This window comes from Limulus polyphemus, unplaced genomic scaffold (assembly GCF_000517525.1).
Source record: "Limulus polyphemus unplaced genomic scaffold, Limulus_polyphemus-2.1.2 Scaffold583, whole genome shotgun sequence".
Classification (NCBI taxonomy): Eukaryota; Metazoa; Arthropoda; class Merostomata; order Xiphosura; family Limulidae; genus Limulus; species Limulus polyphemus.
The window spans coordinates 429,112-442,345 of NW_013666193.1; the positions used below are offsets into that span (position 1 = coordinate 429,112).

The 13,234-nt window shown below is 33.3% G+C and overlaps 1 protein-coding gene across 2 annotated transcripts in view; it reads left to right on the forward strand.

The window, feature by feature from the left end:
* The window catches only part of LOC106459271 (protein sidekick-2-like), a 97,569-nt gene that overhangs the window by 15,855 nt on the left and 68,480 nt on the right, over positions 1-13,234 (forward strand). The window contains exon 1 of one of the 2 annotated variants that reach the window (XM_013918877.2): positions 5,365-5,453. The exons of the other annotated variant lie outside the window; for it this stretch is intronic. The gene's annotated coding sequence lies outside the window, so the exon portion shown is untranslated. Of the gene's footprint in view, positions 1-5,364; positions 5,454-13,234 lie in introns of those variants that run through there. 2 annotated transcript variants of the gene reach the window in all.

Sequence of the window (13,234 nt, forward strand, 5' to 3'; positions counted from 1 at the left end):
GTATTCGTTTGGTTGTTTAGTATGATATCGATCATTAGTTTCTATTCAGATTTTCAAGACACCAACTAGGAATTTGGGGCACTGTTCAAATAGAATTGAGGCACAGGCCCCGTGTGCCAGTGTCTAGCGATGCCTCTGATAATATGGATGGATAGTGTATTAGTTAAGGTACTTATTATATGTGTTTAAAATTATTGTTTATTCAATGTTATACAGTGCATGAATTTTTATAAAAAGGACAATTTATATTTTTGAACATGTATGCGTATTTAACAGTTTTGTCTTAGTTTATTAGCTGCAGCTTATTATCTTAATCTGTAGGACTTGGAATGAGGAACTTGAATATAATTGCACAGGTGATACAGCAAACCAGTTTTAGTGTTTCTCAGCTTCTACACTTTTAAAGGTTTAAAAACGCACGATCTTACATATAGAGCAACAGGTGATTGACCTTCTCAGTTGTTAACATACCATGTTGTTTTATGTGTTTATTTGGGGGTAGGGGGAGCGACCCTTATGGGAAAAAAGGTAAAAGGTCACACACTAATAGCTTTCTATAAAATCAAAAAGCATCCACATACTAAAGCTGTTAAATTTCGAAGTGAAAAACATTAAGTATAATAATAAAATATCTCAATACATTCATTTTCATGCCTACAGCAGTATCTCCAAATTTTACACACACATAATGATTATTTAATTGTGTGTATATTATATATATTAAGTATAGTGGATAACTACAATCATTACAACATAGTTGTCTGTCACCAACTGCTACTTTATTCTACCTTGAATTACTTTTTTTTAATTAACTAACCAGGCCAACTTAAGCCCAACGACTAACAGGCGCCGTTTCATTCTGGGGTCTGTGACGACCTTGACGGCCTGCTGGGCGTTTGAGGTGCTTGTTGTTTTGGGAAGGGCTAATATGGAATTTAATGCTTTAAGAATCCCTACAGTGATTGATGTAGAAAGACAAAGTACATTACACGTTATCTTAGGTTTAGCCTTTTGGTAATATTTTCTCAAAAGCCAAAGTGTATGCATACTTTACGTTATGAGAGCATGTACTGAATATACCGTTTTGTTCTATATATTTTATATTACGTTAATATGTTACTGTTCTTAGTTTTCGGTTATCTCGCCAGTCTGGAAATTGAGAAATAAAATGCATAATGTATAAATATTTAGGGGTTTATTTTTACTGTTATATGTTCAAGAAAAATTGAAATTCATTTATTATTTGAAAAATTATGGTTCGTTCGAGAACCATAAGTATAATCTGTTGCTGGCTTCTTGACTTGACAAAATCAACGAGGTCGAGCCGAGTTAAATCTTGTAACTTGTTTGTATTGTCCTTTTGACCATGGTAAACAAAAAGCCTTGAAAGATGCCCGTGTTCGATGTTCAGGTAAATTTCTGTTCGGCTGCGATTTGCGTAAAAGTATTATATTAGTGTTGCCTTTGACCTTTTACCCATGATAACTAATTTACACCACTCCCCCTCCCCCCACATTACCCGGGTGAGTGTAAAATGCTGAAGGGAATGCTATTGTTTGGCGAATGGCTTTGAAGGGTTATAACCTCCCGTCCGGAAAGAAAACATCGAAAGACACTGTGTGAAAGTATAACTTATAGTACTCTTCTGTAGCATTAGATCCCAGTATGTTAACACCGAGATACATCGTAATTCTACATACTGTAGACTCCAACCTCGCAGTTTCTCTTCGGCCATACATGTATGTATTTATGTTTAGTTGTTTATAAAAACAAGCACGTTGGAGCACACACAAAAAAAGAGGTTAAACCTTAGAAAGCTCTAGTGCATTTGACAGGTGGAGCTGTCTTCCTTTGTTCATGTCCACCTGTCCAAAGTACTAGTTTTTAAGGTTCAACCTTTTAGTTATTCATTCATGCATGCATATTTGTATGTGTTCGTGGATGTTAAAGTTAACAGCAGGACAAAAAAGAGTAAATTGGCATACAGAATTTAGCATTTGTAGGATAGCCATTTAGAAAATATTTGATGTTATTTTGTTTTAACACAAAGTTTTCATAACACTTTTTGGATGTAAAATTGTGAATACCTAAGTCAGTTCATATGATGTTTCCCAGTTTTATAGTTTTTTAATATTAACTTCCAGAGCAAGCTATGAACTTAGAGCGAAAAGAAAAGAAAAACAACTGGTAAATTGAAAATATATTTTACGTTTGTATTTATACACTTGTATCATTTAGAGTAAACACAACGCTTTAAACAAGTTTTGCCATAGTTTATATGATTTAACGTTAGTTCACCTAGATATACTTTATAGACTGGCGGGCTTGTTAACGAATTCTTTTTCTCATTTATTCATCAGTTGGAAGTGAATATAAATACATAACATATTGCGTTGTTTTGTTGACGGACTGCTTCATGCCGCTTCGATTTTCTAAAAAAGAAATAGATTGCGTTTCATGTTTAAAATATGCATTGATAAGAGTAACTAAGTCAACAAATACATATAATTGAACCCCTGACTTTCACACGCACACAGGGGATTTCATTTCATTTTTATTTCACAGAGTGGAAGGAATATTTCTCAGACAAGGCATGGATTACAAAAATGTTCTTCACTATTTTCGAAGATCCGTTCGTGAATATAAATAAGCAATTATTATAGTGATTTATTTAAATTTGTGTGTGCCAACTTCACTTGTAACCCACGAATGAAAGCAAATTAGAATATGTTATGATATGTCAACCATGTTACATCTGCTATATCCACTACTTACGATATCAATACCAGGGTTCATCGGGCCGGCTGGTATACGACAAAGACAGAAGTGAATAACGACTGATAAAACAAATGAATTGTAATTATAATTAATTTTATTCAAGTCATTTACAAATGAAATTTTTAGGTAAGAATTAATAATGTATACGTCTGTTAGAGTTATGCAAAAGTTGTAAGTATTGCCACTTTTGTAAAAAGTCACAAGAGAACTGTATAAAATATGAATAAGTACTACATTGCAACAAACAGCGATGTAGGTAATGCCTTCGGTATGTTAGGATTTACTGGTGCTGTAGTAAAATTTTTAAGTCTCACCATTTTTCTGTGAAGAATATTTATTGATTTTTATTTTTTGCGGTAGCTGGTATTTGGAAACCAAAATGAAAAAAATCCACCATACTTGTTGAGCTAGAAAGATAGGCACGTGGAAATATGGTAGACGTTTTACAATGTACTTGAACATCGACATATGAATAAATGTTTTACAACATTTAATGTTGATTTTATTTTTATTATTTTAAAAGAAAAGCAGTAGCAGTTCGATAGTTGTAGCTCACATCTAACTGTAGGTAATGTTATTCTCGCGTATATAGGATAATTATTGTTTTCGATTTTCCTCCAGCGACTGAGAGTATAAGGGAGGCAAACCAATGTACTGCAGCCGGAATTGAATCATGTCACTACAACAACTGGTTGGGTGGTTCCTAGCTTTTCAACTGCTTACCAAACAAGACTCCGCTTTCATTTCCTGGGTTACCAAATCGCCAGAAAATCTTAACGAAATTATTATTGAGATGTGAATACATTATTTAGTATTTACTCCTTTAGAAATATAAAATATTGTCTTGGTTATTCACGTATACACCTAAAATAATTACTTTCTGTTACTTCTTAGAAAATGAGGTTGAATGAAAAATGTTTATATCCAATCAAAGGTAAAGATATTCATAAACGTTATCTGTACTAATTCGCAAGGTAACCAAGCCGATAGGTAGTGTTAGTGGTTCAAACACTTTCGGAACGCATGCATTTACAATTGCTGACGTCATTGGATGGAGAAACTTTTCATTGCTAAGATGGCACTGTTTATTTTATTATATCCCAGAAATTTAAGCGTTTTTAAGTATTTACGACTTCATATGTAAAAGTGGGTCAGTTCTTGAAAGCGTCATTTTAATATAGATTGTTAGAGCCACAGCTTCCTAGTATGAAGCGTCTGTATTCAAGTAACTGACTTAGGTAACAATATTATACAGAATTAAAAGTTTTATTATGGTGAAATATTAATACACTGAGAAACGGAATCCAGGTTTTGCTCAACCTGGTCGGAAATGGGTGAGAAAGGAAATGTATCCTTCCTTTTCCTATAGTGCGGAAGCTAGAAAACAAACCTTAATCCATTAGTAATGGGACAAAAATTGTTACTTAAAATGTTAATCATAGAATTACTGATTGGGCCTATGAGTACCCCATCGGCTTTTTAAACATATTTCTCTAAATTATGTATCAAAATGTTTGAGGGTCCATTACACCGTTTGTTATACAGGTTTCCTTATAATACATGAATCACAGAAAAAAATGTACTATCAATATTGCAATTGATCAAACTATTTACTGCTGGAGGGCCCTTTGTATTTGGCTTTTAAAAGTATGTGACTTCATCCAATTGGTCAGTTCTTTGCAATGATTGTTGTAACAGATAAAAACCTAAAATTACTCAATATATAGACCCCCCACTGTGTAACAGTATAAAATGAAGCTGGTAATTTTAGGGTTAAATTATGTAAACTATTTTTATAGTTTTTCTAGCACAATATTGTTACACACACCTGACAGTATTTTAAAGTTTGATGGAGATTAGTAGAAGTAGTTGCATAAAATGTAGTGTTTACATTAAAACTTTAGGATATTTGAAGGATATTTAGGATATTTTTCTGTCACATCTATATTCTTGGCTGTCTTGGAAATAAATTATCAAATCACTCCAAAGATCCTTTTTTTTAGACATATAGGAATCAGTACGATTTTATGAAAACCCACTCTCAATATGTTCGTTGTGTTGTCTATGATATTATTGTTATACAATACAGTATTCTGTAACAGCTTACTCTGAAGAACGTGTAAAGCCGAAAACTTGATTCATACGTATATAAATACATTTTAAAATTAATTCTTATGTTATAACAATGGAATAAAATAGTAAATGTAGGTCATTTATATGAAATATCTCCATATGAAATTAAAATTGCTTAAGGCTTTTCATACATTACGTTGTTTCTTCGGTTTATATCGTCGTCCCCCCCCCCCAAAAAAGTGTTATATACTTCGTACTCGACCTATAAAACCTTAACTTTTATCGGCGGTCGTTAGTTTAGTCTATAATTGCATTAATTTTTATTAGTGCCTTTTTATTTTATTACTAATATTAACATATTAATCTTTTATTATCATGCTCACTGCAAAAGGAAAAAAAAAAAATCGCAGCTTAAAATTGCACACGTCGTATGTTTATATCTAGAACAAGTCACACCTGTAATATCGGAGCTGCTATAACTTGTAAGAGTTCAGCGCCTTGGAGTTAGTCGTATCTGAGCTTTCCAAGTTAGTAGCTGGTTGTTTTCCAAGACGAACAGTAAAACACGGTTTTGAAAGGTTGAATTTGATATGGAGATTATAGTAAGTATTATTTGTTAGGTTTTGGTAACAGTCAATGTACATTCGAAACAATTGTTTCCTCTCACTGTATTTTCACCTGTATTTCGTAAAGACGTGCATTTAACGTGTAAATATCTGCCTCTCTGAGCTTTCAGATCAATTTCTTATTTACCTGTTCACTATTTTTTGTCATGTATTTTTAATTACCTTAATTATATACACTGTTATAGTTTCAACATTTATCAGATATTTTTGTTACTACTGTTTTCCGAAATTTAACTGAAAGTAAAATACACCATTTGAAGAGAAAAAAGTAATGAAATCGCTTTAAATTCAGGTTTAACATCTTAGCTACAACTGATAATTTAAAAAAAAAAGTGTAATTGATCAATTTAGGAAGGAAAGAAGACTGGTGATTTAGGGCACGAATAAAGAAATTTTATTGGCTCGTTACCTGAGACAGAGAAAACTACAGGACAGCAAACACAATTTAATATTTCTGGTTATTTGCCAAAACGTACGGGTCGGGCGTAACCTAGTAGTTTAATATGCCTGGACCGCGAATCGAAGGATTGGTGTTTCGCGCTCTCCAGTGGCTTAAGATTAATTATGAAAGCTTATAGCTCTAAAAATCGGGTTTCGAAACCCATGTTAGGCATAGCACAGATAGTCCATTGTATACCTTTGCGCTTAACAACAAACGAGTGTGTTTCGCAATTCGTTGACGCAAAAACTCGCTCTACGCTTTTGGGCCGTTAGTGCGCTATAAGAGTCGCAGTCAAATCCTACTATTCAAACAGACAATAGTTGACAGTTGGTGCTGTTTACTAGCATTTATCTGTCTTGTCTATCAGTTTAAAAACATAGGGTCTGCTATGCTTAGGGAGCCCTAATGTAGCTTCGCGCGAAATTTTGAAAGAAACAAAGACAAATCTTTCCAATGTCGCCTGATATTTTTTTATGTTCATCTCCCTCCCGTCCCCAGGAGCTCGGAGGCACATACACTCTCAGGAAATGTTCTTTTCCCACAAGACCTTGAAGAGGCCACCACGTTGGTTTGTCCCGGACTTTCTGCGCGGTTGTCTTGCGTAAATTGGTTGGATAAAATCCCGGGAATTCTGAGAAGTGTAGAACCACAGAGAATATCAAGGATAAAGTGCCGCGAGTAAACAATCCATGTGTAATTTGTTTTTAACGCTTACCCCCTTTTTTAGGTCACAGTGGATTACTTTTACAACAACTGTTGGGGATCATCGTTATATATTCTTTTGTTAATAACTACTTTTCGTATTTGGAATAATAATGTTTTTTTTGTTTTTTTTAATTCATATACCAGTGAAAACTATTAAATACAATAATATACTTTTAAAGCAAATTATAATTTCTCAAAAAATAAACATTTGAGATCTCTACCGCAATATCTCTAGTATAATTGTCAAAAATGTTTTCAGATTTAATAACATAGCCCATAAGAGACCGAATCCCTTAAGCTCCTGTATAAAGTTTGTTTCATTCAACCTTAAGCTACATTACATATAGTAAAATAGAATTCAAACAGTTTTGCTTCAGTAGATTTACTATATAAATAGTTCCAGGATCTTGTATTGCAACTTGGGGGTGTACTCTGACTGTGAATCGGAGGGTTCATGGTTCGCGACCTTTTGGCCATGGATGCGTTATAAGAGTGACTGTTAAATCTCACTATTAGGTCAGACCATAGTAACCCAATAGTTGGCGGCGGGTGCTGTTGACTTGCTGCCTTCCCTATATCACTTTAAAACAAAGTACGGATATGCACAGATAGCCATTTGTGTAAATTCTGAAACAAAGAAACAAGTTTCGCAACTTAAAATTAGATTTTTATCATATAACTTATACAGTCTTTGTTTTTTCTGGACATTCCCTCTATAGATAGCCCATGTTCCCATTAAGTGTTTTCTTATGTAGTTTCCACGTTTGCTTCAAAAATTAGATATTGCCAGTTACGTCTGTAAAATGTGTTGCGTTTAGATTGGTATGCTAACGCGTGACACAAGAGAAAGTGTTTCTTCTGTTTTGTGAGTTCGGTTTGTTTATAAGTGTAGTTACAAATACATTGTGCACTTAATAAGAAGACGCATTTCAAACAAGCGAAATGTGGGCGTTTATGACAGGAAAGGTCGATATTTTGAATGCTTCATTAAGAATACACTTAGGGTCTAATGTATGGAGATCCTTACGTGTTATAGTAATATAAGTTTGAAAGTACCAAAGAATACGTGTAAGTTTAGCTGTTAAGCTTCAATGCACCAAAAAAAAATGTGTAAGTTTAGCTGTTAAGCTTGAATGCATAAAAAGAAATACGTGTAAGTTTAGCTGTTAAGCTTCAATGCACCAAAAAATATGTGTAAGTTTAGCTGTTAAGCTTCAATGCATAAAAAGAAATACGTGTAAATTTAGTTGTTAAGCTTGAAAGAATAAAAAAATACGTGTAAATTTAGCTGTTGAGTTTCAATGCAACACAGAATACCTACAAGTCTAGCTGCTGAGCTTCAAAGAACTTAACACTTCATAGGCCTAGCTGCTTGATACAACAAAACAACTCGAGATTTTGTTTTTGTGTGTCAACAATCAGGATCTTCTTTACTGTTATAATTTAGAACGTTTTATTTACATATCGTGAAATTTTGCTGAATTAAGTGGATAAGAAATTTGAGTATTAGATCGAGTACGTTTACAAATTAGTTTCCAACCTTTCGGCATCTGGAATATATTGTTTGTAAAGAAAAAGGGATATACATTTAAACTTTATAGTAACGATTAAAAAATAATGAACTTTTGAGATTTAAGTAAAAAACAACAACAGCGAACTTAAAAGTTAACGTGGAGTCATCAGTTTTTGAACTTGTGTTTAATAAAAGGGTTTCTGTAGAGATCTTTTAAATAAATAGTATACTCACTATACTGCATATTCACAAAGTCTTAAAGTATTAATGTTTCAACGTGTTTTCACATTGCTGAAACATGTAGAGTGACTTTTACAACCGTTGATCGGCTTAAATAAAGATTTAATTGTGTATTATAAAACGTTATTCGTTTGTGGATTTTAATATTTTGAATATATACACAAGTTCCTTGAATTTACACCTTTATATATAATAATTTTTGTTTGAGAATTAGTATTCTGGTATATTTTAAAAACCGCTCTCGAAACCGAGGATAGGCAGACACAGTGACTCCTCAAACTATTGATGCTGTCATAATAATAGTTGAGGTGGTTTCTCTCTGATTTTCTCAACATATACAGTTTAGTTTTCGAAATCTTTAGGCAACAGAGTGAGTTTATTGACGTAGCAACGAGACGCTAACTGTTAGGCCAGCCTTTGCCTTTTTGTAATATGTATGTGTAGTTCTCTCTCTTTCTTTTCCTCTCTATATATTTATATTTATAAGATATTTTGTTTAAACCTACAGCACATAGAGTATTGTTAATATTCGTATAGAGTATCTTAGAATCCTGGGATATGTTGAGGCGTCTAATTTTGAATGACTGTCTGTTAAAGGTCAAGTCTCCGCGGGGCGGAGATCTCTGATCTTCTTGGCTTCTTGTCCACACGCCTTTCAATGATTAGCGTTGGCCTTACTTTGGCCTAAGTAATTCTACATAATTGTCACTTGTGTTATGTGTATAGTGTTCCATATCATTACTCGTTGTTCATTATACAACGTGCACGTACATTGTTTTATAAGGGAACTTTTGTATGTGCCTTTTACTTGTGAATAAAACTTGTTTCTTTTATCAACACTAACTTGTAACTCCGTTAGTGTTTACTCATAATGAAAACACAAAGATGATTCGAATCATTCATATGAGTAAATGTGGTCAGCGTTCTGAACAAACGATCTTCGTCGAGAGGAAAGGTCAAGTGATTATATGTTGACGACATGTCCTGGGTAAAATAATAGGAAGTTGGGAGATTTCAAAACTTGACAGAAAAAGGGGAGTAGTGAAACTTTCTAATAAAGCAAAGACCAGCTTGACAGGTAAGGTGTGGATGAAAGTGTAAAGAAACCAAAATATTAAACAAGCAATCTGAACGAACGATGGTTACTTGTAATTGATATTCCCAGTTGTTTTATACACAGGCTTGAAGATACGTTTTTCCTGTGTGAACAAATTGCATCGCTTTCTGATCTTTACATCTGTTCCTCCACAATCATGTTGACTCTCGGCCAAAAAACTATGCATCTTTAATATCTTCTAGTATCGGGTGGTTAATTATACGCTCACGCTTAAATTTATAATGGTGTCCCATAAAGAAACTTTCCTGTTTATTTCAAGTTGTTCCCCTGCATGTTAGCGGTAAGTTTACGGGCTTACAACGCCAAAATCCGGTGTTCGATTCCCCAATGTGGACAGAACGCAAGTAGCCAATTTTGTAGCTTTGCGTTAACAAACTACTTCAAGTTAATAATACTTCAAAAGTCACGAAGATATTTTGACCAAAATCAGTTATATTTTTCTACTACTGTAAAAAATTCAGTATGCGTTTGTGCATAATTCAAATTTCTTGAGTCAACTTTGCTTTTTAAATTACAATCATTCTTTAAAATACAAGTAATTTTTGTTAGAAGTAATAATAATAATAATCTGAGAATTCATGGTTTGTGTGTCGTTGCCGCAGAATTGTGCTCCGTACTTTTGGGATATGGGTGCCTTTTCAATAAGAGTTTCCGAAGAGTTGAGCGTGATTATGTGTGATGAAAGCTAAGAGAAGCTTATAACTGAATCTTTTGTTAAGCATAGAGGAGGCTCTGTGATGACGCGGGCCACTTTTTGTGAAAGTATAAAGAACTTGTGAGTGAAATAAAGGTAAAAAGACGGCAAACGACCATTTGAACCTTACTTCAGGTTAGTTTCAAGAAACCAATACACCAATTCATACTGCTGAAATTGTTGAAGATTGATTAGAGAACACGAGAAAGTGTTTGGGCACCTAAATTGGCCACCACAATCACCATATTGAAATGTCAGCCTCTGCGGTCAGTTCTTGAAGGAAGTTTCAAGGCATGTTGAGACTTCAACAATTATAAGAAGCTTTGATCGACGAATGGTTAACAATGTCGTTGTCTGATGAACAATACATTGTTTCGTCAATTCCATAAGTAAGTAAAATTCAGAAATTAACTGGTGTTTCCATTATTTTATCCAACCCTTGAAGACATTTCCTTGAATTTGATTCTGGGTTGAGAATAAACAAACCAACGTGTTTTACTTAATTTGTATTTACAGTTGAGACTTATTAATAATTATTGAAGTACATTGAAATTACTAATAATTATTTAAAAAAAAGTAATAGGTATGAATAATATGTCTGTAACTAAGGAATTTGTAATATGGATTCTAATAAATCCGTGATTGAATCGGTTAAGGTTTTCGAGACGAGTGCAGAATGGGATTTGATTACGTCTAACTTTTGTTCCTATACTTTTGATGTCAAGACTGTATACTGAAGTACATACATTGATGCATTGCTATCTTGCTACGTGTGGCTTATGACAATACAACCTAAGTTACCCGTCCTTTGTCCAGGTTATGAACTTAAAAATATGTGTGGGTGGATACTATGATAAATACAAAAAATCTTAACTTTCACAAAATATTATTTATAGCATAACATATTATTACAGAGTTCATTCTTACCTCACCAAAAGTTTTGTATAAGTTTTAATAACTCAATATGTATATACTTAAAGCATGGTATACACTGTTCGATGGTTAGGGTGACTTTGTAAGAAGAGGTAGTGGCCAGAGTTGTGGCTGTAAGGGTGCTTTCTGTTACCGGTTTTCAACATCCAACTTTTAATATCCTTCCACAGTGTTTCACGAAATTAATTAATTGGCGGTCATTGGCCGCAGAAATATCTTACGGCCGAAGTTGAAAAGTCATGAGTTAAAGTAGGCAGCGAGTATAAGAAATGGCTCTTCATATCAAACTTGTGGTGACTGTTTGAGTATAAATTAGCTGAATATTTGACGTATTATTGTACTAGTGGTGGCCATTTTTTTCATCGCATATATAACATGATTATGTGCCCTCCCCCACACTGCGTGTGTATGTTGTGTTATAGACAATTTAATAAACTTTTTTTTTGGTCCAAGGACGTGACGCCATCTAAGAATGTAGTTAACTTTAACTTACGTTATTGATAATAAATGCTCAATAACAGCAATAATGGGAGCGGAGGGGTTGTGAACCCACCAATAACATGCATTTTGTTCCAAAGTATAATCCCACAAAGTTTGGTTGATATTGGCCCCGCGATCTAGGAGTAGTTAGATAACAGACAGACAGGCAAACATACATATACACATATTTTTGTGCTTTATATATATGTACAGATAGATTGATTCAGTAGGATATATTGGATTAATACAATTAATAAAACTTTGATTGTATGAACTTATTTAATAACCGACTTACTTGAAAGACGAAGAAAATAAACTTGAGTTTTATTTTAATAAACCAACTTTCATAACCACACAGATGGCAGGGTGAAGAAGCGAGCTTACAGCCCATTATGACTCTTCTTCAACTAACTTGTTAAAGGACAACTATATTCAGAGTGGCTTTCGAGAAAATTATTTTCAAGGAATTTGCAGCATTTCATGAACACTTATTTTAAAATCCAGGAATAGTAAAGTCGTGTTCTTGCATTTCGTTAGTGGTTATTCTCTCTATTAAGAAAGAACATATCAGTAGTGCTCTAGATTACACTGCCATCACACGTATGTGGTAATAAAGAAACAACTACAAAATTAGATAGATTACAATTTCTGCGTAGTAATTATCATTATTAACTAATAAAACCAATTACAAAACCTTACCGGTTATAATTCCAATTTAAGAGGAATATTTGATAAAATAACAAAAAAATAAGGTTAAATAATGTTCTAGCTGATCTCCCTCTATAAAATGTTATTTTTCTCAGTTATTGTTAACTTTAATAAGCGGTAAACATAACAATGGATAATTAATTTAACCCTAAACTTATTTAAAGCGAGTTAAGGTTTCATGTATGATTTTGTTTTTATTTATTCACAAGATGGAAAGTTGAAGTTTTAAGTAATAATACCATCTAAAAATGTTATACCTAGTAAAACACATACATATACCCACAGTCATCAGTAACTTTAATTTCATTTCCACTGCTTATTAAAAGCTATGAGTATTAAGTTTTGTAATGCATTTAAAGAAGGAACTAACACCTTACAATTGACTGATACGTACTGCAGTTTACACGCCAAACACGGATCAAGGCTGTTGTTGCATTTTGTTCAGATGGTTTCTTCTGATGCACAGCGTTTTGAATTACAATCTCAATAAAATTGTTTCTTCAAAAGCTAGATTTCAGCAAGTTAAATATTTCAGGTAATATAAAACTCCACAACATATATGTATATATATATAACTCAGATCATTTTGTTGAAAGAGTTAAGTCTGAGGAGGTATCGGATTCTGAGCGCTCTGTCACGTTTTTCATTTACTACAATTCAGATTGAGGACGCCACAAAACATGACCTCAAAAGTTAAGCAGAAAACAGCTTCTTCATGAAAAAAAACAACAACATAATTGTCATTAACTTTACTAAAAGGACCGCTACAAAAGGTCTGGTTACTTCAGATAGGGAGACAAATTGTATATATTAAAGATGTAAAACCTTTGTATTTACCAGCTCTACACAAAGAAGTTTGGAAAAAAAAACATTAGAAAAAGTAATCTCAACGCCCTTTCTTTGCTGGCTGAATAAAATAAAAATT